A 27,041-nucleotide genomic window follows, 5' to 3' on the forward strand; every position below is an offset into this window, starting at 1 on the left:
TTATTCGTGTATTCCAAAAGTAATAATCAAGAATGTTAGGTAATGCAATGCAATGTTGTGGTGTTTTATTAAAAAGCTGTCTATGCTATTTAAGCCGCGCTTGATTAAAAACAAAACACAGACAAAGGTTGTGTAGTTATATTATGCAAGAGTCAATCACAAGCTAACATAAATTAGTGGTAAAGAGTGCAAATCTATTGGTGAGGGTTCAAATCCCAAGATTAAAACGGAGCTATTGAAGGAAAGCCAACCTTTACCAAAAGGTGGTATTTGATTGCTTTAAATTTGTGAATATTCTTAAGGAAAACAATCGTAGAGGTTCTATATGCGTAGGGAAGTATGCGGTGTCATCTTGGGATGCTTGATTCAATGAGGAAGAGTCTTTGCAGGTTTTATAAAGCAAGCTAGTGCAGTCAGATTTATTTTAATGTTTGGCGTCTCCTATGAAGTGACTGGACTTATAATCTGTGTTGTGAATTTGGACGACAGACATCTTCCCCGCCATCAGTTTGGTAACCTGCAGTCAAAAATGTTCCCAGCCTACTTCAGTATTGTCTCGCCCTAATTCGTTTGTTGGGTTTTGGCATGCTGCATCCATGGAAATCATCTTCAATCACACAGAGAAGGCTCAGATCGTGTGCTTGTTGGCATTCTCTTTGATTTCCACAATTGCCAACATTCTCGTGTTTGAGCCTCTTACAACAATCAAGGTAAGATAGTCAGATAGTAAATAAAATGGGAATCCACAAACCACCCGTAAGAGGACACGCAAAAGACAGGTTAAGCTATCTTCTCACAGTGTGGCAAGTATGTGATTGAGCTTGTGTTGTGTCCACTGACTATGTGAGAGAGGCACAAGGTGGAGAGAGAGGCATCTCTATTGGGAGAAATAGAGGTTGGTCTCTCCGAAAACAGGGAGGTTGCCAAAGCGCAACCCAAAGCTAGCTAGCAGAGATAAAACAAAAAATTTGGCATGGTTCATGGGCTTTCCTCACTTGAGCTTCACAATTCACTTGATTATCCTAGTCATGTACTCGTTTGTAAAAAGGTAGGCCTTCGTGGTGTGTAATAATTGCTTAGGGACTGGTTCAAGACGTTAGCTGTTAATCCTCTCTCTCTTGGGCTTTGTCACATCTCTCTCTCAGCACAATTATCAAAGAAAACAAGAATATGGTCGACTCTTCCGTTACCGCCGCAATCATAAACCGCCTCTCTAAACTCGAGAAGGGATTTGACAAAATCCAAGAGCTCGAAGAGAGAACATCCAGGCAAGAGGCTGAGATTTCAGCCTTAAAGGAGGAACTAGTGGAGGCCAAATTGCATGCTAAAAGTCAAGCGGTTGAAATCTCAGCCCTCAAAAAGGAGTTTTCACAAGGCAAGCTTGAGGATGGAAAATTTCAGCCCTCCTTTATTGAAGAGCTGAATACCATCAAGGAACAAATGAGGATCATTTGAGAGGAGGAGGAGCAACATAAAGAGAAGACATCTTCATGGGTGGAGGTGATCACAAAGACACAAAAGAAGATGGACGAGGCAGAGAAATGGATTGAGGTCGCCAAGAAAGGGAAAGGTAAAGAATCGCCACCCATCCCCACTCCCACCATCATCAACATGACCCTTGAAGAGAAGCAAAGGAGGAAGACCCGGGCCTTACATGTATGAGTGTCCGGCCTAAAAGACCGTGATGATGCGGAAGGGGAAACCAAGGAGCTCTTCTCTATGATGGGCATTGAAGCCACGCACACAAAGGCATGGAGAGTGGAAAAGAAGAGAGAAGGTAGTGGTGAATCTGCTAAGGAGAGAGCACTTATCATTCGTTTCCCCTCCATGGAAGCGAAGAAGGACTTCTTGAAGAGACGTCCTACACTCAAGAAGACGGGAATATTTCTTGGAGATGACCTCACACTCTCGCAACTTGCCCACATGAAAGAAGTTATGCCCGAGATAAGGGCAGCCCAAGAGAAAGGGAAAGTGGCCTTCTATAGAGATGGTAGAGTGGTGATTATGGAGAGGCGCTCTTCATGACGGCGCGAGCCCTATGGGACTACACTCAAAGTTGCTACTTGTAATTGTAATGGATCTCTACGCCTTGATGCAGGGGCTTTTGAGGATAGTTTCATTCGGAGGGACATCATCTCCTACTGTGAGACGCATCAGGCTCTTGGACAGTCCATGCCACATGTTAGTGGATACCGATGGGAGATAGCTTGTAGACAGGAGACTCGTTCAGAGCATAGAGGACGGGGCTCAAGAGGAGTGGCAGTATTATTTAGAGAGGAGCTGCAGCCACTGATACATATAGTCCGCAGAGATGAGTAGACTAGGTACATGTGGGTTAGATTGAGGGCAGAGATGGGCAGATATCTCTACATTGCTATATGCTATTTTGCTCCTAGTACATCAGTGTATGCATCACCTACTAGCGGGCGGTCTCCCTTTTCTATTTTGGATGATGACATTTGGGAGTTCTCCAGGGATGGTGACATCATTCTTTTGGGGGACTTCAATGCCAGGACCGCCCATAACCAGACAGTATTTTATGATACCTCACAGGAGATGTTGAGGGAGCTTGATGTTAGGGATATGGACCTATCTAGACTCTCACAGGATGAGGAACATACTGTGTATGGGTGGTATTTGATAGACATGGGGACTGCACATGGATTGTTGGCCATCCTGAATGGCCTACAGAGATTCCTGAGAGCGGGCAGTTTCGCTAGCTTTCCACATCGGCATGGTGCTAGTACAGTGGACTATGTTATGGTTCAGCCCAGTCTCATTCCCTCTTTTCAGGATTTTATGGTAGGCACTAGGCCGGTTGGAGTAGCAGTGGATCATGCTATCTTGTCCTTCACTCTCACATTTCAGTTCAGCACAGCTCCATTGGGACAGGTCTCCACACACACTCGTTATACCTTTACGAGGGAGACTGACACCGTGTACACGGATGAGATATACAGACGCTTATATGCCGAGGAACCGAGACGGCCATTAGATGAGCTCACTCAGATATTGATAGAGACGCTTCATGGTGCAGCATCAAAGGCATATCCCCATAGTCAGCCTACACAGAGATGATCTGGAAACATGCCCCGAAACAGCTGGTATGATGAGGAGTGCAGAGAGATGAGGATCAAATTACAGAGAGAGCTGCTCATGGGTGTTACCACTCACAGACAGTCACGGATTACCTTCCGGCGCCTAGTGCGATGGAAGAAGAGGGCTTATCTTACTCAGTTAGAGAGGGATTTGTATCAGTTAATTATGAGTCAGGACTCGGATGAGACATGGAGACTATTCCATGAGCATTCACCATCACCAACCATTACCTCCACAGAGATTTGGGGTGAGTATGCAGCATCCCTGTACATAGCACCAAGACAGCCGCCCTTGCCAGACCCATCGGGCCCAGAGACATGTGCTTTCTTTACTGCTGAGATGGTAAGGAAAGCTATTGACAGGATAAGGAATGGGAAAGCTTATGATCATGATGGTTTGGTAGCAGAGCACTTTATTCATGCCAGAGATATGCTTGTAGAGCTTATTGCTATGATGTTTAACCGAGCCATGTGTGAGGATTTTCCTGAGACTTGGAATATGTCCACGATTGTGCCTATCTTCAAGTCAAGGGATCCCATGCTTCCTGGGAATTATCGTACCATCATGATTGTCACACATTGGCTAGATTATATGCATCTATTCTTGAGCAGGAGTTGAGTAGATGGGCAGAGAGAGAGGGCATACGTGCATCAGGGCAGGCAAGGTTCAGGAGAGGTTTCTCCACTCTTGACCATATCTTGACACTCAGAGCTATTATTGAGGAGGGCAGATTATATGGCAAGAGGATTTATTGTTGCTTTGTGGATTTTCGCAAAGCTTTTGACACAGTACCGAGAGCCAAAACTGATGCGCAGATTACAGGAGATGGGAGTGCCCACACAGCTGATTTGGGGAATCATGGCTTTATACAGGACAGTTGTGGGGCAGGTACGTACTACTCAGGGTATATCTGAGATGGTTCACTCCACTATTGGGGTGAAACAGGGCTGTCCCCTTTCTCCCACCTTATTTGGGATGTATGTGGATGAGGTTTCGGACTATGTAGAGCGGGAGGGTGACAGAGGAGCATAGCTAGCAGGGACATGGATTCCGCTGTTATTGTATGCTGATGATATTGTGTTGATCTTAGATTCTCGAGAGGGGATGCAGCGTCATTTGGATGCATTGCACACGTTTGCACAGGACAGTGGATTGTCTGTTAACCTTGGTAAAACCAAGGTGATGGTGTTTAACACCACAGCACAGTGGGTTAGGAGGTCAGTATCCACCTTTACATATGGTCAAGAGATAGTGGAGTATACAGATGCATATACTTACCTTGGTGTGGTTTTTAGTGGCCCACTATTTTCTTTGAGGAGACCAGCGGAGACCAGATTGACTAGAGCTTATGCAGCATTGGGGAGACTAGAGAGGATGTGTTCGCAGGTTCAGTTCTAGGAACCTCGAACAAAGCTCTGGCTCTTTGACACTTTGGTCACTTCAACCATGTTGTATGGAGTGGAGATATGGGGACCCTCAGAAGTGGATCACCACAGCCGAGCTGGTAGCACTGATGGATGGAGATGTATGGAGAGGCCCTTGGTTTCTATGATTTCCTGGATGATTAGGGCTAAGGCCTCCGTACCACATGATATTATCCGTGCAGAGATGGCTGCCCCCCCATTGGTAGTAGAGGCACTCACTCGATCAGTCTCCTTTATACATAGCACTTGGGCTCTCCCTAGAGACAGATATGCTTGCTTAGCCCTGGAGTCTTCACGACAGTTGGCATCACAGGGAGACGGATCATGTTGGTATGCAGAGATGACAGCTTGGTTCCAACTGCATGGCTTTAGTATGGACACGCTACCTCCATTTCAGTACTCCCTGTGGATGCACCCTCCCTCTCTCTCACACGGGCAGAGATTACCAAACTTATCAGGCAGGACTTGACTCAGCTGGACACTAGGAGGAAATGGATATAGCCGACACACGAGCTTGGTACAAAGATGGCTTTCTATAGAGATCATCTTCTCTAGCTCACGAAGGATGGGTTTGTGATTAGACCCAGCTACATGGATACTCATCTTTCTCATGGGGTATGGTGTGATATTGGTTAGATGTGCACATCCTCACACCAGCTAGAGATTGAGACTGGCAGATTCAAAGGAGTACCAGCTGAGGCCAGGATTTGTCAGTTGTGCTAGATGGAGCTAGAGACAGAGTTACATTACATATGTCACTGTCCAGTATATTATGAGATACGAGGCCGTTTTCACTGCCTATTCAGAGAGGGTTTCGGACCACTTTCCAAAGTCATGAGATACCAGGATCAGAGATGCCTCGGATTATACTTGCTGGAGGTGCGTAGACATGTGACATGTGAGGGGTTAAGATCGTAGTAATCACAACCTTAGTCTAACTAAACTGCACTTAATGATGTTTAAGAGATAGGCAAATATGTGTCAATGCAATGCAGCTATATTAGATGATGAATGCGGTTACAATGAGATCCAAATGGATCTATACTACTGAATATGCTGCCTATATGCTGAATATGCTGAATGAACTGCTGTCCACTATCTTTCCCTTGTCTCCTGGGAAGGAAACGCTGAAGGGATGCTTTGGAACAGATGCTATGCTGACCTGATGATGCTAATGATGCTAAAATGATGCCATGTCACTGTACACTTGACTGGTGTGCACGTGACATTCCCCGCTGCTAAACTGTTGCTGGGTGGTATACCTGGCAACCTTCGACTCCTCTGTGATCCTTCTCCTCCGAACCACTGCCCCCTTTTGTCTTATGCTGCCGGGACTGAGGCCGTCTGCAGGAGTGAAATCCTTTGAGCCAAGACTCTATGTACTACGGGAACTGAATGGCAAATACCTGAGTCACCCCTGACCTGCCTATGGAAACCTTTCACCTACCATCTCTGTCGTTCCTGAAGCCCTGAACCTCCTGAGGCGATGTTGGAGCAAACTTCCGTCTTCTGTGGAAGAGAAACTCCCTGCTTCTGCTGCCAGTTGAAGCCCAAAACTTATGTCCTCCTTTGATGATGGATGTCATTCTTCCCTGAGAGTTCATGGGCAACATGTATGCCAGACTTACTGCTAAGATGACTGCTAAGATGTCTGCTATGCAAGCCATGTGCAACCCTATATGTTGTGCAAGAATGCAGATGGATGGGTTACTAATGCATACCTAAGGGAAAATCCCTAAGGGTGGCTTGCAAAATTTTGAGAACTGGGTTTAACTGTGCGGAAGCGATTAACATGATGTCTGACTGAATGACTGATGAACTGAACATGCTCTAAGGCTGGTTACCCTGTAACGCTCTGATACCAATGTGACATGTGAGGGGTTAAGACCGTAGTAATCACAACCTTAGTCTATTTAAACTGCACTTAATGATGTTTAAGAGATGGACAAATATGTGTCAATGCAATGCAGCTATATTAGATGATGAATGCGGTTACAATTAGATCCAAATGGATCTATACTGCTGAATATGCTGGCTATATGCTGAATATGCTGAATGAACTACTGTCCACTATCTTTCCCTTGTCTCTTGGGAAGGAAACACTGAAGGGATGCTTTGGAACAGATGCTATGCTGACCTGATGATGCTAATGATGCTAAAATGATGCCATGTCACTGTACACCTGACTGGTGTGCACGTGACAAGACATAGAGAGGGTCTCTTGATGAGAGGGAGGGGATCAGAGAGGAAGAGACACCTACAGAGGTAGATTACAGACTTCTTTTGACCAGAGATTGAGCAGTCAGGCCAGCAAGCATTGCAGCTAGCCGCCCTAGAGTATAGCCACACCAAAGGTACACTGATTGATCGGGCTATAGAGCTGGGGCGGTCCAGGCACCCCAAGATAAGAGGCCCATCTCGACACCTTCGGAGACTACAACAGAGGATCATGACCATACTAGCATGGCATGGGAGACGTGCAGTCAGAGTACTCACCATGGAGGACATTGAGGATATCCGCCACCATCGACCGATGAGAGACATATTTGGATAGTAATGTATAGGATGCTTACCTTTGTTGCTGGAGTTTTCCTTCCCAGATGTTATCCATTAGGAGCTCCTAGTACCTTACTTTTTTTCATAGTTGTTGTTTCAGTTTCAGTTAGTTGTTTAGTTGTTTTAGCTTTTCTTACACAAACATTGAATCAGATCCACCAATTGTTGTAACCTTTTTGGTCTCATAGGTCATTTTGGCCTTTTGAGAACGTTAATATATCATTTCATTTCTCTCTCTCTCTCTCTCTCTCTCTCTCTCTCTCTCTCTCTCTCTCTCTCTCTCTCTCTCTCTCTCTCTCTCTCATGGCGTGAAGCTGCGCCCCCGCCCTCCTCTATTCGCGTTGCGCACTGGTGGCCTTGGTTGCTGCTTTTTGCTGCACTGCGCCTTTCTCGCCCTGCTTCCGCCTCCTAGTTTCCAGCGCACAAGTGCCCTTTGCTTTTTTACTGTACACAGGAGCGCTCCCCTTTGCCTCCCTTGCTCTGCATGCCTGTTCATACACTACGTGTCCGCCCTGCGCCCCTGCTTCCATGCTGTACACAGGTACGCTTCCCCTCCGCCTCCACTGCTTTGTGCTCGTAAGGCTGCGCCTGTTCGTACACTGCGTTTCCGCCTTCCCTTTTCCCACCCGCCCTTGCTCAAGCCCCCAAGGTAGAAACTAGGGGGAAATAGCACAATGAACCTACAGGAGCTGGAGGCATACATCAAGATTGTGGAGGACAACACCAAGAAATTACTGGGCGAACAAAAGAAGGTGCTGGACAGGGTGCTGAACCAACATGAAAAACAGTTGGAAGGCCTCCATAAGGAGATATAGGGAAAGAACAACAAGATTGACGAACTGACAGCCCAAGTGAACCACCAGGAAGAGGTGATTCAGATGTTGAAAGAGACCCAGCTGCAACAAACAGGAATGCTAGAAGCTGCCCCAATGATAGGGGAACTCTGGGCAGACCAAAGGCTTTGTGAAGGATTTCCACCCTCTTGGTCCACCAACACCATCACCCCCATCCTCAAAGCCGGAGATCCACTTGATCCTAATAACTACAGGATGATCATGATTGGCCACACATTGGCCAAACTCTATGGATCAGTGCTAGAGGCAAAGCTCAGTTCATTTGCAAAGAGCCAGGGATGAAGAGCCTCAGGACAGGCTGGCTTTTGGAGGAGCTACTCTACCCTTGACCACATCTTCACCCTTCGTGTCATCATCGAGGAGGGTAGAGCACGACACCAGAGGATTTACTGTTGCTTTGTGGATTTTCGCAAAGCTTTTGATACTGTACCCCGAGCCCACCTCTTACACCATCTATAGGAGATCGGAGTCCCAACTGACATGGTTTGGAGCATCATTGCCCTCTATGAGTCCGTCATCATCGGACGAGTGAGAGCCCCAGGAGGACATCACAGGAGATTTCCAGCACCATTGGGGTGAAACAGGGCTGCCCTCTATCACCCACTCTTCTCAGCCTCCACATTGATGAGATCTCGAGCTTCATTGATGGATTAGGTGAGGCTGGTCCCACACTGGCAGGCATATTGATCCCCATACTACTTTATGCAGATGACATCGTCCTCCTCTCAGACTTAGCCGAAGGGCTTCAGAGACAGTTGGATGCCTTACATGACTTTTGCACTCAGCGGGACCTCTCTGTTAAGCTTGGTAAAACCAAGGTAATGGTCTTTAATACCTCTTGCCCTGTCACATCTAGATTGAGCTTCACATATAGAGGAGATCTTGTGGAGATTGTCTCATCCTATGTCTACCTTGGTGTCACTTTTAGTGGCCGACGCTTTACCATGCTTCCCACAGCACATGCCTGAGTGACGCGGGGATATGTAGCCTTGAGCTTACTTGAGCGGCAGTGCTTCCAGGCATATTTCCAGGAGCCCAGGACGAAGGGCTAGCTTTTTGACACCCTCGTCACACTAGCCTTGATGTATGGAGCAGCTTTCTGGGGGCCAGATTTACCCGATGAGGATTGGCAGCGAGTTGAAAGGCTCCAGGTAGGCCCCAAGTCATGATATTCTCCTGTATGATCCGCAGCAAACCACCAGTCCCACACCAAATTATCGAGGCAAAGTTTGTTGCAACCCCGATGGTAGTGGAGGCACTCTTCCTCTCCTGTATGATCCGCAGCAAACCACCAGTCCCACACCAAATTATCGAGGCAAAGTTTGTTGCAACCCCGATGGTAGTGGAGGCACTCTTCCAGACAGTCACATACCTTCATCACATCATTCATATGGATCCCCACAGGTACCCGAGGCTTTCCCTGAAGTCCTCCAGACAGCTAGCACTTGAGGGGCACTCTGGAGTATGGTATGCACTAGTTTCCACTTGGTTCTCAGTATATGGGCTTTGCATGGACTGCCTACCCCCCTTCAGTACAGTTTGGACTCCCCTTTTTTTAGGCTGTCTCACGCAGATACCAACCGAGTTATCGAGTCAGATCTTCTTAGCCTCTACACAGATTGCACATGGATCACACCCCCGGAGCTCCCCACGAAGATGCACTTTTATAGAGACCACCTCCTCACACTCACTGAGGATGGATTCATCCCAGCAGCCGGGCTACTTGAGTGTTGCAATTGCGATTGGCGAGATACGGGTTTCTTCCCACCCCCTCAGAGTGGAGACAGGTAGAGCTGAGCACATCTATAGAGCCGGGAAGCTTGTACGGACACCCAGAGAGGAGAGGATCTGCCAACTATGCCACACAGAGGTTGAGACGGAGGAGCATTACATATGCCACTGCCCAGTATACTATGAGATCCACGGGAGGTTTCACTATCTATTTCGTGAGGGATTCGGTCCACTCTCCAGGATCATTGATTTCCAGGACCAACATTGCCTGTGGGCCTCTTCCTGCTTGAGCTTCGTAGACACAGGGACACCTTCTTGAGACAAGCCCCAGCCACCCCGCCCCCTCCCTCGGCAGCCAACCATCACCAGTTTCTTCCGGACCCAGGAGGACACCGACATAGTGGATCTTGTGGACCCTCCACGAGCTGCTGTGGACCTGCCTCGTGTGAGAGGAGTTACCTTGGACCAAGCCTCTGCACTCCAGCGTGCCCGACGCCCTCAACCCCCCCGTTGGCCACCACGATCACCTCATCAGCTCCAAATCCAGGACATGCTCCACTGCCATCGAGCTACCTTTCCACGTGACGAGGGAGATCTCTTGGCCATACTCGTCAACCCCATGCTTGACATTTTGGAGAGTGGTATACCATCTACTCGAAGCTGATGTTTTTATGTTCTTAGTATTCCATGAACGAGTTTCCATGGACAGTTTTGTATCACCCCTGTGAGATAGCTATATTTATGTTTTCATTCTGTTTTATTTTCCATTCCATGATGAGATATGCCATGGACATTATTGTACCACTTTGGTCTCATAGGCCCATTGGGTCTTTAGTAGATTCTCTCTCTCTCTCTCTCTCTCTCTCTCTCTCTCTCTCACACACACACACACACACACACACTTTTAAGAGGCACCTGCAGGATTTGGATAACCCTCCAAGATGATATGGGGCAACACACATGCATGCACACAAGATTGTTTACTATCTCTTGTACCTATGCATGTAGATAAGTAAAAATATGCAATCATAATACTTCCTTAAATTAGCGAATACTCTTATCATTTCACACACCCACACACACATTGGTTTCTCTCTCTTTCTCTCACATACTTTTTTAAAAGAAATAGTGAAACCATTGCTTCATTAATAAAGTAACGTACTATCCCAGATTGGGACAACTATGACTCACAATGAGAAAACACCTCGAGTTGTGAAAAGAGCTCTCCAAGATCAAAAGATTCTATGAGAGACTAGTAAAGTGATCTACGGAAGAAGGAAAAAGGGTTGACATGTGATTCTGGACATGGTAGATAGTCTTGAGTGCCCAAAATCCCATTCTTGGAAATTGTGCCCATTGGTGGCTCAAGACACAAAAGATGGGGCACTGTCTCATGTGGGTGAGAGCATCATGTTGAAGCAATGTGTATGTGCCAAAAGAATCCCCACTGGAAAAACACACATAATACATCTTCATAGAAATAATTGTTTCTTCAAGGGCAACTTCCTCTTCCATATCTATTCCAATGCCGCTTTCCATGGAGTCAAGGATTTAGATATGCACCATAATAGATGATTCGCATGCTCATGAATCCAAGGGGGGGGGAGGGGAAAAGGAGCTTGTGCGCCCTAGAAATTGTGAGCTGATGAAAAAGAAGAGGTGTATATCCAGGGAGCTACCTGTCAAAAAGCCTAGGGTGTTGGGTGATTTGTGTGAGCCAAGTAATTGTGGTTACTTTGGTAAAAATATCCATAATAGGAACCTGTTCTTTTTCACATTTGAAACTAAAAAATAGGTCAACTTGATTTATGAGTCTTTGAGTTGACCTTCTTCTTGAAACCCATGCAGTGGTTGCAATGGTTACATCATCTCCATAATGACCCTCCAAATCGACTTATGATGCAATCCCAAATGACAATGTCTGATTGCTTGAGGAAATGAAAAACCATACCATGCTCATCAGTAATGTCCCGTATGTGGCGAATTCCAAGCACAGAAAGGTTATAGGACATCGTTGGTTAGGATAATGCAAGTGGCACTTTAAACACTGTACTCCTATGAATGCTCTCTATAGTCGAAGAGTTTCCTTGGTTTGGGGGCTGGCGCAACCAATGTAGGTCCTGTAAAAAGCGGCCCAGTCTTGAATGAGAGCAGTAGCATAGGGTGAACATGTGATTTTGCCATTAAAGTGTCCAAAAACTATATCATCATAATGGGCGACCCAAAGTCCATATGCTTCTGTATGCATGTTTCTCAACATGCGAGCCCATGGCTTTGTGTGTGCCACAAAATCAGGTAGAATCATCATGTTCCTCGCGAGATCATGATAATGGATATTGAGAATATTAAGTCCACCATGCATCTTAGGCTAGCAGGGATATCCAAGATGTGTGACTATCATGTATGTGTGTACATATATACACACACATATATACTAGATAGATAGATAGATATACATATACATGTGTGTGTGTGTGTGTGTGTGTGTGTGTGTCTTTTACAATCATAATAGTAGGTCAGTTGTTGGTAGAAGAGGTAGAGTGTTGTCTCATAGGTCTTGGGTTCTACACACACACACACACACACACACACATGTATGTGTATGTGTGTATGTGTGTGTATTGTAACCACAATGGTAGTTCGATTGGTAGAAGAGGATGAGTGTTATCACAGAGGTTCTGGTCTCAATTCTCGTTGACTACGGTGGACGTGCACCCTTGTACAAATTTTAGTTGTATACACAAGCCGAGTGTAAATATACATTTCTTGTTAACTTCAAGAGTTTGTGTGTGTGTGTGTGTGTGTGTGTGTGTGTGAGAGAGAGAGAGAGAGAGAGAGAGAGAGAGAGAGAGAGAGAGAGAGATGTATGTGTGTGTATACATATATATATGTAGATATATGTATATCTATGTGTGTGTGTGTGTGTGTGTGTGTGTGTGCGTGTATAGAAAGAAAGAAAGAAAGAAAGATTTTATTAACGTCTTCCAAAAGATCGAACTCGGCCTATGAGACAAATCAGTGTACCTGTGTGTGGTATTCTCTGACATCCCAACAAAATGAAAAAGTACTGAACTAAAAAGCTGAATCTGGGTGTGCAGCAATAAGTACAATGAGTGGGGGAGGGGATGGAGCTCTACTACTAGGAGAATGCAAAGCTATATGCATGGAGTATACAATCATGATATGCAACCTAGCTAGCTCCATCATGTACCATACTGGGGGTATAAAATGGTATACATCAATGAAGGCGGTGTCCATAGCTCCCTGAAGAACATGCCTAGGTCTGCTCTGAAGCGAGCCAGTCGCTTCGCACCCTCTCTGTGAAACTGAGCTCTGATCTCTGTCATCTCTCTCTGGTATAGGCGTGATGTCCGAAATCCAGGTGTCCTTTGTCTCTCTTGCGGGCTCTGAGTGTCTCTGCTCTCTGGAGAGTAATTCCCTACTGTGTAGGGGCTGGGAGTGGGTGGATCTCTGAAAAAATGTAGTAATCTGTGTCTGTCGTCCCCCCTCTGGAGCTGTCTGAGCGTGTAATGATGTCTCTCTGTGACACTGTATGTCTAGAATGAATCTCCCCAATATGTGCTGGTCTGCTACCTCAAAGATCTGGCGTAGGGAATGTGGCTCTCTGAATAAAATGGGATATCTCTCTCTGATGACTGTATATGCTCTGCATCTGCATACATAATGCTCCTCACTCTCCACCTCCACTCTGCACAATCTGCATACCATCTCCTCTCAGGGGATCCGTGCTGCTCTGCCAGTCTCGATCTCCAATCGATGTGATGAGACTCTAAGTTGACCAATAGCGGGAGCTGTATGGTAAAAAGCCCTCCATGTATCTAGGACTCTCTATAAATCCATCATCAGTGATACTCATGAAGTGATCTCTGTAGTATAGCATCTTCGGTGGAAGAGGCTGTGTAGGCGATATCCACGTCTCTCGTGTATAGAGTTTAAGTCCTGTCTCAATACTCTGTTCCTCTCACTATCAGAGAGACGGATATGTGGTGCATCCCTGTCATACTGGAATGGTGGTAGATGATCCATGTCTAGGCCATGCTGTGAGAACCAATGTGTAACCTATGCATACCATGATCCTCTGTCTCCTGCCTCAGTCAGTTGTCTAGATGCCTCAAAAGCTCTATATGACAATTTGTCCTGTGGCATCTCTCTGAATCTATCTAGCAGGTATGGCCTCTACCATCATAGGAGGCGCAACAAACTGTGCTCGGATAATGTCATGAGGTACTGACGGTTTGCTGCGTATCATGCGTGCCATCATGAGGGCCTGTGTCCACCAATGGGGAGCAAGGTCTGGCACCCATACCGCTGCTCCATACATCAGTGCTGGTGTGACTAATGTGTCAAATAGCCACCCCTTCGTCCGAGGCTCCTAAAAATGCGCCTGGTGGCACTGTCTCTGTAGCATAGCCAATGCTGCATATCCCTGTGTCAATCTAGCTCTGGCTGCTAAACCCATGGTGAAGCGCGTGGCTGCTGTGCAGAGAAGGTAACCCCTAGGTATACATAGACATAGATATATATATATGTATATATATCTATGTCTGTGTGTGTGTGTGTGTGTGTGTGTGTGTGTGTGTGTACATACATACATATATACATGTATCTATATCTATATATGTGTTTGTATATGTATATACACATGTATACATACATACATATATACATGTATATATGTATGCATGTACACATGTGTATATACATATACAAACACATATATAGATATAGATATAAAAACACACACACACAAATTGAATACACAATGTTTTAGACCACTTTGAAACTATGGCAGAAGGAATTTCATTCCGAGAATCAAAATGGATTTCGCACATAATCCCATGCACATAGATAGATATATAGATAAATACATACATACGTGTGTGTGTGTGTACATGGATACATACATACACATATATAAACACATGTGTATGTGTGTGTACACACACACATATATAAATATCCTTGGAATTTCTATTAGATAGCATACCATCAAGCTTCAAATTTAAGGTAGATGATATTACATTGGGAAGAAGATCTGAAAATACTTTCAGTTATATGAAATGTCTGTTTGTCCAGTAAACTTGAAGTTTAGTTCTTAATACAAGACAATTTCAGATACTCTTGTCTTCAAGATTTAATATTGTTATATTTAAGATACAAGACAAGGTGATCAATGTTAGACAAGAAACTGAACTCAACAGTTATTCCACCTTATATTTAAGATATAAGAAAACATGATGAATGTTAAACAAAAAACAAAACTCAATATACAGTAATCTGATATATATATATATATATATATATATCAAGGGTATCTATACAAAGCTAGCTAGATATAAAGAGTGAGAAGAAAATCTCTGATTCTCAATATTTTTCTACTTCTTAGGCTCTGGCTATGACTTGTTGGTCTTTGTGGATTCTTTAGCTGACGTGGACTCCTCTTTAACAGGCTTCACTTGAGCCTTTCCTTTCTTCTTTGGCACTTTTTGATGTTTTCTTCTTTGTGGATGTCCCAAATTTCAATGGAGACATTGTGGCAAACCCTTCTTTTTCAATATCTTTTTTGTCTTCTTCTGTGGTGGTAGTGGTGAATCTGGATCAGGGGGAAGGTCTACACGATTCGCGAGAATTAGTTTGATTAACTTTTCTTTGACCCACCACCATATATATGTGTCTGTATAACATGAAGATGTAAACTACAAAAAAATTTGAAACAAGTCTTTGTATATAATGTTTTCAGTACAAAATTTGAAGCCCACAACAAAAATTTCCACAATAGGTCGAGGTGCTATGTTTCAGCCATTGAAAAGTGACACCAAAAACATCTGTCCCTCATGCAGGCACATTGCATCTTCTACCAATAAGGGCCGAAAACAACTCCACCTTAGTGAGTGCTGCCTGGTACATGAACTCATGAGACATTGAATCTAGCACATGTACATGAAGTGCTTGCATGGCATGTATGCCAGGTGCTTGCTGTCTCGTTTTTGAAACCCTTCACGTGCATTGCGAAAAGTTAGCTATTGGCATAGAGTAGCTCAGACTCTTTGTTTATTATAAAGGAGTCGAGATAACCACAAGGCAGTGTTTATAAAGTTTGCAATTGATCCTAGCTCTTTTTCTAAGTTCTAGTTGAGATTTTGATTGGATGGATGCAGGTGAGGTGAGCTGACCTTTGATGTTTACTTACATGGCATTTTGATATTGACAATCCTGTAGTTATCTCCTACAAAATGGCATTGGATTCAAGTACCTTTGTTATTTGATTCAAAGCAATACTATGTAATGTTAGCCCCTTGCATACTTTTGTTCTTGGGTATTGGGAAATATCATATGACATTGATTATGATTTATTCATAGTTAAGATTGCCAAACACACACGCACATATGTACACACATACATCTATACACACACACACACACGTATACACATATTAATACACACTCCAACATACATCTACACACACACACACACACAAATAAAAAATCTAGAGGGCTTACAATAAAAATAGGGCTAAAGGTGGTGTTGTTCCAAGATTAGAGTAACATGGTAACACTCTAGTCTAACATGGTAACACACTAGTCTAAGCTATAAACCATGTTCATAACTATATTATGAGATTTACATAATCCTCACAGATTTACGGCGCCATGTAGATCAGATAAGTGTAATGTAGGAGTTATTAAAAAAATCACAAGAAAATTTATTTTTCATATTTAGAATAGTGGAAAGGAAACTTGATATATATTACTAGTTAACAAAGTGTTTTTCTCTAAGATGCAGATTTCATTAGTTATCAGTCGACTGGCATTTACAATCACATTACCTTGTCTTAATGGCATTGATCGGTTCCTAATCACGTAGTGGTCTGTTGCAAACCAATCAAGTACTACTCTAGAGGCATGAGGATACAGATTGCTGAAGGGCTTCGTATGGTGCGCTCCGCTACCCCCGTAACAAAGGAGATGGCATTGAGTGGCTTCATGATTGATCCCAATGCAAAATCCAACGAACCTAGCTCATGGGCCGCCCCCCAAGCATCTCCAACCTAGAGTACTTAAGTGTTAAGAGAGGCAATGGAAGAATGATGCCTCTCCAACCTAGAGTACTTAGGTACAGAGGTCTGGATTGAAGCCATGGATGACTACTTTGTGGTCACTGGGACAAGCGCCATCAACCAATAAATGCTAGCTTGATTTAGGTTGATGGGGCATGGCCAAAATGTGGTCGAAAGAATGGTGTAAGGAGAAAGCTATCTCAAGATACTTTCATGAGCTCAGGTCAAAGCGGCTATTAAGGAGCCCTACTTGCCAGTCACACATGAGACCAACAAAATGAATGATTTCTTTTCCTGGAGCACAAGGACTTATTACTTGAAGCTCACTATGCCAAGTTTGCCACTCTTTGGACATATGCACCTCTACTCTCCACCATAGATCAGCTAGTGAGTTGCTTTTGGTAGGGTCTAAATCCCTTCTTCAATAGCCGCCTTCAAGCTATGAAGCCAATTGGAAGAACGACATGATGGCTACAAATTGGCACTGCCAAATTGAACGATTTGTGCCAATCTTCTATGAGGAAGAACAGATTGATTTCATAAAGATCACACACTACTAGTGAACCAATTATTGTCAGCTACTGTTGTTAAGTGGAGAGAGAGCTGCTGCATGTGTAGAGGAGTTAGGAGTAGTTGACGAGGACGAGCGAGAAGGAGCATAGGAGGATGGTGAGAGCGTAGCTGTGGAGAGAAGTTGTGCGAGAACCAAGGGGTCTTTTGGTGAAGAAGCTCTGTAGTAGCTTGTTGTTGAATCCAATGTTTTGTTTGGGGAAGAAGACAACACAGGAATTGATTGAGGAAGCTTGTATCTGTCCAAAGTAGAGCGTGTAGGAGATAGAGGGTCTTGTAGAAAGTTGTGGTGTCCTAGGACCTTTGGATGTTGCAGCTCTGTTAGAACTTGGGTAGATCCAATGTTTTGCTCAATCATTCTTGGTGTGTTTGAAGGTGAGGACTTGTAGAGTGTGGCTACAGTGTTTATTGAGACTGGTTCTTGTGGAATTGAAGATACAGACCTGAAGGGCTATTGCTAGGATAATCTGGTGAAGATCCCTCTGCTTCTTGGTTTTCTCTTTTTGCTAGAACCATGTCTCAGGGTTGTTGAGATAGGTTAAATTATCATTTATATCCAAAAGATTCCCTATGTGTTTTGATTGATGAGTTATTTATGCTCTGGTATATGTTGTTTGTTCTGAGATTGTTAAGAGAATACTTGTGTGAATGAAGACTTGAAGTTTGCTGAATCAAGTCTGAGTTAGAAAGCTCTAATTTTGACTCAGCAGGGTCTGACAGAGTCAGATGTGTATTTGGATTAGTTAGGTGATGCTATAGAAGTACAGATTTTGTCTTGTTGGTAGCCTCTGAAGTCTGTTCTGACAATCAAAGAATTATCGAAAGTCAAACGAATAGGTTGTGGGCTGGATAGTGGTCTAGGTCAGCTTAGGGCTGATTCAAGTCAGTAAGGTGTCAGTAAGGTGTCAGCACAACTAGGGTCAGTTGAGTATCAATAGAAGTCAATTGAGGGTATACGAGGTTAGATCTGGTCTTTTTGGGTTGAAAGGAAGTGATATAGGGTTTTTGTCTGGCTATTAGATTTTTAGTCAGTTAGCAGCACAGCAGTCAGATTTGCAGGATTGAAGAGGAAAGTTTTCCAGAGTCAGCTGTTGTCAGCCTTAAGTTTGTGGAGTTGAGTCTTGGTAGGAACTGAGGTATTTGAGGGATTGGAGGTGTCAGTGGACCCTGGAGTGTTGAGATCTAATTCAGTACTAAATTAGTTGGGTGAGCTATTTTGAGGCTATTTTCGGGTGGTAGTCAACAGGAAGTCAGCAGGGGAGAGATGATATGATTAGTGAAGTTTTGAGGCAAGTATTTGAAGTTTACTAATACTGGAGGACAATTTGGGAGCTTGGTGAACATATTTTTGACTGGGGTTAGCACAACAACTATCTGATTCAATTTACAATTGGAAGTTGATCAACAAGAGTCAGCTGGGAATTTGGTCAGCTAGGTGTCAACTAAGGTCTACTGAGGTGTTAGAAGTGAAGATCAGAGTTGTGGGAGGTCAGGACTGACTTGGAAGGATAGCTGGTGGAGTCAGCTGAATCGGTTTGAGGAGTTTAGAGAGTTCAGGTGTCCGACTGCATCAGCTAAAGGACTGAGGGTATCAACTGAGTGGATTGGTACTCTGGATTTGTGCTATGCTCGTGTTGTGTTTTAATTTTATAGAGCCCTCCCTATGGTGGTGTGCCCGGACGAGAATTAGAGGTAGACTCCCCCAACACATCAACGACGTGATTTTATTTATATGGGTTCTTATGGTGGTGACTCGATGATATGTGGGAAGGCTGGAAATCGATGTATGGTGGGCATGCTATTCTTGATGATGTGGATGGTAATGCCTTAAGGTTTCATGTTGAGGCCATGATTGCTTAATGCCACTGATGTTGCTGCTGGTTGTTTTACGAGGACGCTATGTCACATGTTCCCACATTGGGGGGAAGATGTCCAGTCAATTATGTGATGAGGCTCTGAATGTTGCAGGTACCCTTGCACAAACACATGATGTTAAGCCCTCCTAACATGTTTCAAGTCATGAGATAGAAAACATGGAAGCTAGCATACTCTATCTAGAGACTTAGAGCTTTTAGAAGGCTGACGTTGTGTCCACATCTGAATTGGCAATCTCTAAAAGTAGTTTAGAACTTGCTTCTCCAACAATAAGGCATATGCAAGAGAGATGTATGGTTGTCAAACGACACCAGATTGTCCATGATGATGTTCAGATTTCACATGATATGCTCGTGGTGATGACCATGCTCTAGTAGTTTGATATATATGCTTATGAGTAGGATTCTTTGGATGTTTTGGAAATTGTTGATTATCTAGCTTGCCACGATGTTTCACTAGTGGGGGATGAGATTTATTATGCTCATACTTATGATTTAAATGCCAATTTCGTGGTGTTTTCTTATGTGATATATCATGGTAGTTCTTTAATGATTGCTTTAGGTACGATCTAGACATATATACTTTTATGATGCAGATGATCAAACAGATTGATGCACCTTATGCTCTTAAGGAGGATGGTTAAGATTCTTGGAATGATGAGGGTGTGATTTCTGATGAACATATGAAGGGTTCTAGCAGGCATGATGAAGATGAAATGATGGGGGTAAAGAAGTTCCCATGGACATTAGCAGTGTACTTGATGCTCGTGTGGTGCTGTCTGATGATTCAGAGGGTCGACATCTATTTCCAGGATCCATTCCAAAAATATGATGGTCGGACACGGTCTGACGTATCTAACGATGCTATGCAGTTGTCCGACTAGGTTATTCTAGTTTTGACAGTGTTCAATAAGGATCTTCTATTTTTAACGTCTGATATAGATTCGGAGTGTTCGACGGTGGAAGCTCTAGAAGACTCCGAGAGCCAAGATGTTTTTGGACAATTCCCAAGTCGGGGAGGATTCCAATGATTCACAACAAGAAGTTTCAACTGTGAGTCCAACTACAATTTTGGGCTTTCCGACATGTGATGAATTGCACACAAATTCCAACTCAAATTCGATGTTTGCGTGAAGGATGGAAATCGAACACGGTGATGCAGACATGGGAATGATTCCTGAACAACCACCTCTTTTCCTAAAGTTCTGAATATACTCGACGGTTTACTTTAGTTCTGCAGTTTGGGGTAAGCACATCTATTGGGAACAATGGTCTTGACACAAAAAAACCCATCATCATCAGCATGCCCACATTGCAAGAATTCTTGGTCTCAGATTGTTCGTGGCCCCCATGGCCATGGCCATGGCCACGGTGATGGAGAGTTCTTCTCCGAATCATGTCGAGTCCTTTTGTGCAGAGACATTTAAACCTTAACCTAATATAGTTTTTAGATCATAGGTTAAAATAATCAAAGAATCAATACCAGAACTCATGCATCGTACCATAAAGATGTTTGATTTAGTAATTACTTTACCTACGGATCATGATTTGACGTGTGCTACATGGCACTTGATAGTTGCAAGTGCAAACTACTGTACACGCTTGATAATTGCGAGTGTGTGCAGACTACTCTACGTGATTGAAAATTGCCGATCCCAGATTGATGTAATCACGTAAAGTAGGCATTAATGTGTGTGAAAATATTTGAGCTTGGTGTACACAAAAATATATGAGCCTTATTCAACATATATATAGTCGAAATTTTCACGTGGTGTCTGTAAACGTGCTGCCACGTGTATACGGTTCACATGGCCAGTTCACGTCAAGTCGTATTGCCACGTGTCAATGCAACGGTCAATTATACTGCCACGTGTATACGTACTGACTTATATATGTCAATTATACTACCACGTGTCTACGTACTGACTTACATTTGTCAATTATACTACCACATGTTTACGTACTGACTTACACATGTCGAGGTACTACCATGTGTCCACTATCCGCTAGTCATACTACCACGTGAAACTCGTACGTTTGCCAAGAGTAGTATAAAAAAGGGTAACCCAATATTTTTCAAAGTTCTTTACATCATGCAAGTAAGATAAAAAACCCAACAAAAGCCATTTCTCCCAAAAATCAATATCACTAGTTCTCCCAATCAATTTCAACAACACAAAGTTCTCCAATTTTAAATATTTTAGTATGCCATAGAAGGATGGCGTTATATGAAGAATCCATATTAAACATTTTACACATATCACGTTGTCTTGCCATCTGGTACATTATGGAAATGTTCCTATATTTTTACCTTTTTAATGTCAAAATATACTATATGGAAGGATGGCGTGATATGAAGAATCCAATTATAGCATGTTGCACATATCGTGTCATCTCTTAAGATGTCTTACATTTTTAATGTCTATTTTTTTGTATAAGTGTATACATGATGGATGATGAAGAGATTCTAGTCCTGGAACAAACAAATGCAGAAAGACTTTTTGACTTTTTGCAATCAAAGCAGGTGCAGAAAGTAGAAGACTATTGCCTTGGGTTGATAGCAGATGCTTATGAAGCTGCTTTGGACTTCATTCATCCAAATGAGATTAATGAATATCTTCAGTTCCTTGATTTAGAAGCAAGTAATAATTTCATTGAAGCACCAAGGGCATTAGAAATGTGTCTTAAAAAAGCTGAAGAATAGGAGAGCACTCTTCCCACAGAAGAAGAATTTGGAGCTGTTCAAGAGACATGGGAATTACTAATATGGGAAGGGATCCAATGCCAAAGGTTATTGAGGCAGCAGCAGAAGAAATTAATTTACAAGGATCAATAAACCTATGGGAGGACAAACAACTTATTGCAAATGAGAACAAAAAGGTATTTTTTAGAAGTACACATAAGAATGCTATTGATATCCTTTGAGTTAAGAGTTTAATTAAGTAATCTATGTATGCTTCCTTTCTTCAAGCTGAAAATAGCAGATAATGATGGATTCCTTAGCCAAGAAGGAGGCATATGTAGGTTTGTTTTGGAAAAGATTCTGCTCTCGGACAGTATTGTTTTTACAAGAGTGTCGATTGCTATTTTAAATTGATTTGCGTAATCTCCGTCAACCGTTTGTTTACATAGCAGTTTTATAAAATTGTCTAGCTCTTTTCAAACACTCATGCAAAGATTTACCATTGCCATTGACTCATCTGCCACCACAACATCACTAGTGGCACCTGATTGCTTCTCACCTTTATTTTGAGTATTAATGATGCTTGAAATTTTTGTGTGATAAAACAACCACTTGAGCGTATCGTGACTCTCCATTGGCACTGTAACTGTCCCTAGGTACCATCGCTTTGATATGGTTGCTTATTAAAACCTTGTCACATGTCTCTACCACCTCATCAGGTGGTAGAGACGTTGGAAACTTCCTTGACTACCATCCTTCGAAGCCATGCACACTCCAAAAGCTTGAGCATTTCAAATTAATTCATTGTTTCTGATAGCAAACTTTTGATGAAAATAGTTCTATCCATAGGTTATCCATGTAAAATCCTCCGACACTATTCATGTAACTTTGAGCAAGCTTCATCAATTTCTTCTTAGCACGCCCATGTGTTGCTATGCATGTTACACTCTTAAACTGTCTAGACCTTGCCCTTAACCCAAGAGGAACGCTTTTTAGTTGGGTTTTTTGGAGTGCACATTCCTCCAATTTTTTGTTAGTTTGTCTAAGCTCTGCCATCTCTACTTATTAAGATGATTGAAGTAGTTTTCTAACTTATTTACATGCTGATTTTGTGAGACCATAATGTTTTCGAGCCCTTTAACACATTGTTTGTATACACCGAGCATACTTTCAGCCATGGGTTTGTGTTAATAATAGGAAATGATAGCTTGATTGTTCAATCTTGAGCAACCATCCCCAATGAATTGAACAAGCTCATGTAAAGTGTTAAATGATGGAGGCTTACCATTTGATGGATCAAGAGAGTATAGAACTCCTTGAAGCCACAAATCCACATGCTTTTTCCCTTCTGCATGTAGTCTTTGAGCTTCAGTCTCATCACGTAGAGCTTTATGATGAATACTTTTCTTTGTGCAATAGTCTTTGTCAAGCACTAAGTTTATATGGTGCCTTTTCTTTGGGGTAGGATCCACCTCCTGAGTCACCATAGCAACAAGAGAAAAGAAAGAACTATTAAACAAAAAATGATATAGATTCAAAGAGAAAGTAAGAGATGGCGGGGAGGGAGAAAAACTCACGCTATGTCTATGGAAGAGAGGAGTACGTTATGAATTTGAATTTTTAAATAAGTTTATTTAAAAAACACTCAAAAAGTGTACTAAAATAGGTAAGACGACTACCAAGAATAGATAGGTGGTGGTCAACGTATTAAAGACACTACCCTCTAAATATAGGTCAAAAAGAATAGATAGGTAATGGTCAACGTATTAAAGACACTACTCTAAATATAGGTGAAAAGAGGCATTTAATATAGCTTTTTGTCTCTTCTATTTTAATCAAATGACTTTGATTAAGAAACTTAATCCAATCCTTACACAACCCTCTTTTTTCATTTTTGGTCCCAATGGGTGTAGCCTCAAGGAGAGCCCTCTATTTTTTATTACATGTATATGTGTGGCCAAATGTGTGGTTATATACACACGGCTATATGAGCGGTCATATGCATGGCCATATGCACGACCACATGTGTGGGCCATATTTGTAGTCATACACATGATCATTTATGTGGCCAGCTGGTTGCATGCATGGCCACATGCATGACTGTTAGGCACCAAGGCTTGCATCTGGCCGTGTTACTAGCCATGCATAGCAAAGCTTTTATTTCCATTTTTCTTTGTTGCGAGTGTGGCTGTGCTCATGGCCATAGCCCCCGGATCCTTTATACTACACAAGCCCAAACCATTGAGCCATCCGTGAGATGCGCGCTCCGCTGCACATTAAGCTTACATGCATCGTTGACACACTAGCCACATATTGTGACTTGATGAGTAGACTCATTACACCCCCCCCCCTTTGCCTTTCTTCCCCACACACACTTTCACACTTTTACACTTGATGTGATTTTAATCTCCCTATCTCTCTTTCTTTAATGTTGTTGCCTCACTTTAAATCGAAAAAAAAAACGTTTTTTTAATTGTTTTTCCTCCCATTAGTAATTTACTTTTCCTATATTAAAGTTTTTAATTTCTTTTATTAAAAAGAAGAAAAAAACCCTCCTTTTTTTATTTTTTTCACTTTTAAAACACTTTGCTTTATTTTTTATTTTCTAAACATGTCAAATAATCATCTTATGTATAACAAAAAGAACTCCTCTCTTTAAAAAAGAAAATTAAAAAAAATCTATATGTATATATTTATATCATTCGCTTATTATTAAAAGCCAAAATGGAGGAAAACACTATCTTCTTTCTTTCTTTCTTTCTTTCTTTCTTTCTTCTTCTTCTTCTTCTTCTTCCTCTCTCTCTCTCTCTCTCTCTCTCTCTCTCTCTCTCTCCGTTTTTCCTCCCCTCTCTTTCCTCTCTCTTCTTTTTCCCCTCTTTCTCCCCCCCCTTCTCTCTCTCTCTCCCCCCTGTTCGTTTAAAAAATTTGAAAAAAAAACTTTTTTTTTCTTATTTCTCTCTCAAGTTACTTTTACTCCCTACCTTTTTCTCTTGCTTCTCTTTTTTCGCATTGCCACTTATCTATAAAATAGTAAAGAAAACAAAACCTTACCTTACCTTTGTTGCACCATTGATGACTCCGTAGACCACGTGTAACTTGAGTCTCAACCACCTTGAAACCAACCTTCACATGATCTCGTACTCTGCCTTGTCCAACCGCCGCTGTCATCCCTGTAAGAATACTACTAATGTTAACCCTCACTAGATCTCTACCATCACACATGTCTTATGAAATCCCATGCAATAGGTAGTTATATGAACTACCTTGTAATCAACATCAACACACAATCAATTTCAACATATACTATTCGCCTAATGCTCTACATATATCTCTATGTCTATGTATTTGTGGCCAACTCGATTAGTAATGTTTATTCTCCTCAATCCTACATCTGCTTTCATGGTATTTGTTTTTAAGTTGACGATCCTGGTTATCAATATGAATCTAAAGTTAGAATCATGTCACTTAGGCGGTTTAATACACATAAGACAATGAGTGTGAAAATCAAAACCTTTTATTCCAAGCTTTAATATTTACAAGTGAACCAAGCCATTTACAAGGATTGGACTAAATCCAATCTTATTTATTTACATGGTAGTCCTCTAGGGAACCTAATAAAGATCTGCGGTGGTAGCATTGAAAAAGTAGGGGGGTTCTCCCATGGTTTCAAGAACTCGATAAGTCTCTGGTAGGGGAGGTAAACCACGTCTAGAAAGACGGGTAACGATTCTGCAACATGCGATTCCCATCGATAGTGACATAGGTGTTACGAGGAGTGCCAATAAACCAGAACAGGCGAACCATCCGCAACATCTCGGCATATCGGATCCGCCTCAAGTCGTTGGTGAGATTGCCGACGTGCTCAGCTCGAATGATGAAATAGGTAGATCGACGATGCCAATGCTCAGCTCTGTTCCATCCCCTTTCGATGCGAGTGTAATGAGGAAGGGTTAGCTTGTCTACAATGTGCATCATAGTGTCACGGAACTCAAATTCGGAAGAGCGACAAGCAGTCATGAACATGCATTGGAATACCAGGAAGCGAGAATAGGGATCCATCTCGTCCTCCTGCGTCCAGCCGTAACTAGATTAGTTTAACAAGAATTCCTAGAGCAACAAGAGAATACAGTATGAAATCTCCCAAGTCTAAACCTGCTCTGATACCACGTGTAAGGTCCCCTACCCGTAGGGTGGGGGAATCCTTTTGATAGGCAGTTAAGTCTCGTGTTATTTTTCGATTGACGACACCTCGATCTCGTAGAAATATGAGGTTACGAGCAAACGGAGGGACCTAACTCTATCTCGCAGGGGAAGCATAGTCATCCTAAAGGAAATGCTAATCCCCAGCACGGAATGTGCGTGGAGATAGAACAAGACCCACACTTGGTTCAAGGAAGCCAACGCCTTTTTCCCCCCGTATTTCATGAGGCACGGCCGATGGCTCGGTCCCCTAAAACAAGTCTTGTTCGGGACTCTACTATTCCCTAAGTATCGTAAGTTACAACTAGTAGAAAGCTACCTGACTGATCGGATCCACCCATCCTTAGAATGGTGCCATCAGGGCATCCATTCTCCCACTTTCCACACACTCACCCGTTCAATTGTTTTCTAATTAAGTCCTACCACACTGTGGAACACTTAAAAATAAATTCCTTTGTTAATTAATTACACTTGATTCCTTAAAAGAAATATTCCTTAGCACAACATTGAAATCAACAAACATACTTACAGTGAAAAGTATTTATAAAGACCCTGGAACCGGGCCGGTATTCCAATCCAAACTTCATGTCCAAACCATAACCATAACCATAACCACAATCCAATCACAACCACAACCACAACCACACCGATGATCTAGAATTCGATCTTCTAGCCTCAACCAGCTGGGTAAACCTCACGGACCGTCTCCCCTTGTCGTCAGCCAGCCGATGAGGGCCGAGCCGTCCTGTCACCCCCTCGAGTACTGCCGCTTGTACCAAACCCTCTCGCCCTTCGGAGGGGACGTCTCCTCATGAGGTGGGGGTTAAGTCACCGCACTAGCCTGGACCCACAGAACTAGGCAGCATATATACATCACCCTGGTGGTGAAATCCAATTCCCAATGGCATAGGAGGGGATTGCCCTGGGCCGACTCCCGGCCTCGCTATATCCTCTGCCCGGCTACACAGGCA

General features: G+C 42.9%; 1 long non-coding RNA gene across 4 annotated transcripts; it reads left to right on the forward strand.

Annotated features, from left to right (window-relative positions):
- Window positions 1-304: 304 nt before the first annotated feature.
- Window positions 305-22,080, forward strand: LOC147614675 (uncharacterized). 4 transcript variants are annotated; one of them, XR_015262873.1, is made up of 3 exons: window positions 305-389; window positions 490-710; window positions 21,712-22,080. It is a non-coding gene; the product is annotated as an uncharacterized LOC147614675 (long non-coding RNA). The 4 variants fall into 4 exon arrangements; XR_015262875.1 differs by lacking the exon at window positions 21,712-22,080 and adding an exon at window positions 19,784-20,104; XR_015262874.1 differs by lacking the exon at window positions 305-389 and having other exon boundaries at window positions 404-710.
- The last annotated feature ends 4,961 nt before the right edge of the window (window positions 22,081-27,041 follow it).

Source organism: Cibotium barometz, chromosome 41 (genome assembly GCF_041138505.1).
Source record: "Cibotium barometz isolate CiBa-2024 chromosome 41, ASM4113850v1, whole genome shotgun sequence".
Classification (NCBI taxonomy): domain Eukaryota; kingdom Viridiplantae; phylum Streptophyta; class Polypodiopsida; order Cyatheales; family Cibotiaceae; genus Cibotium; species Cibotium barometz.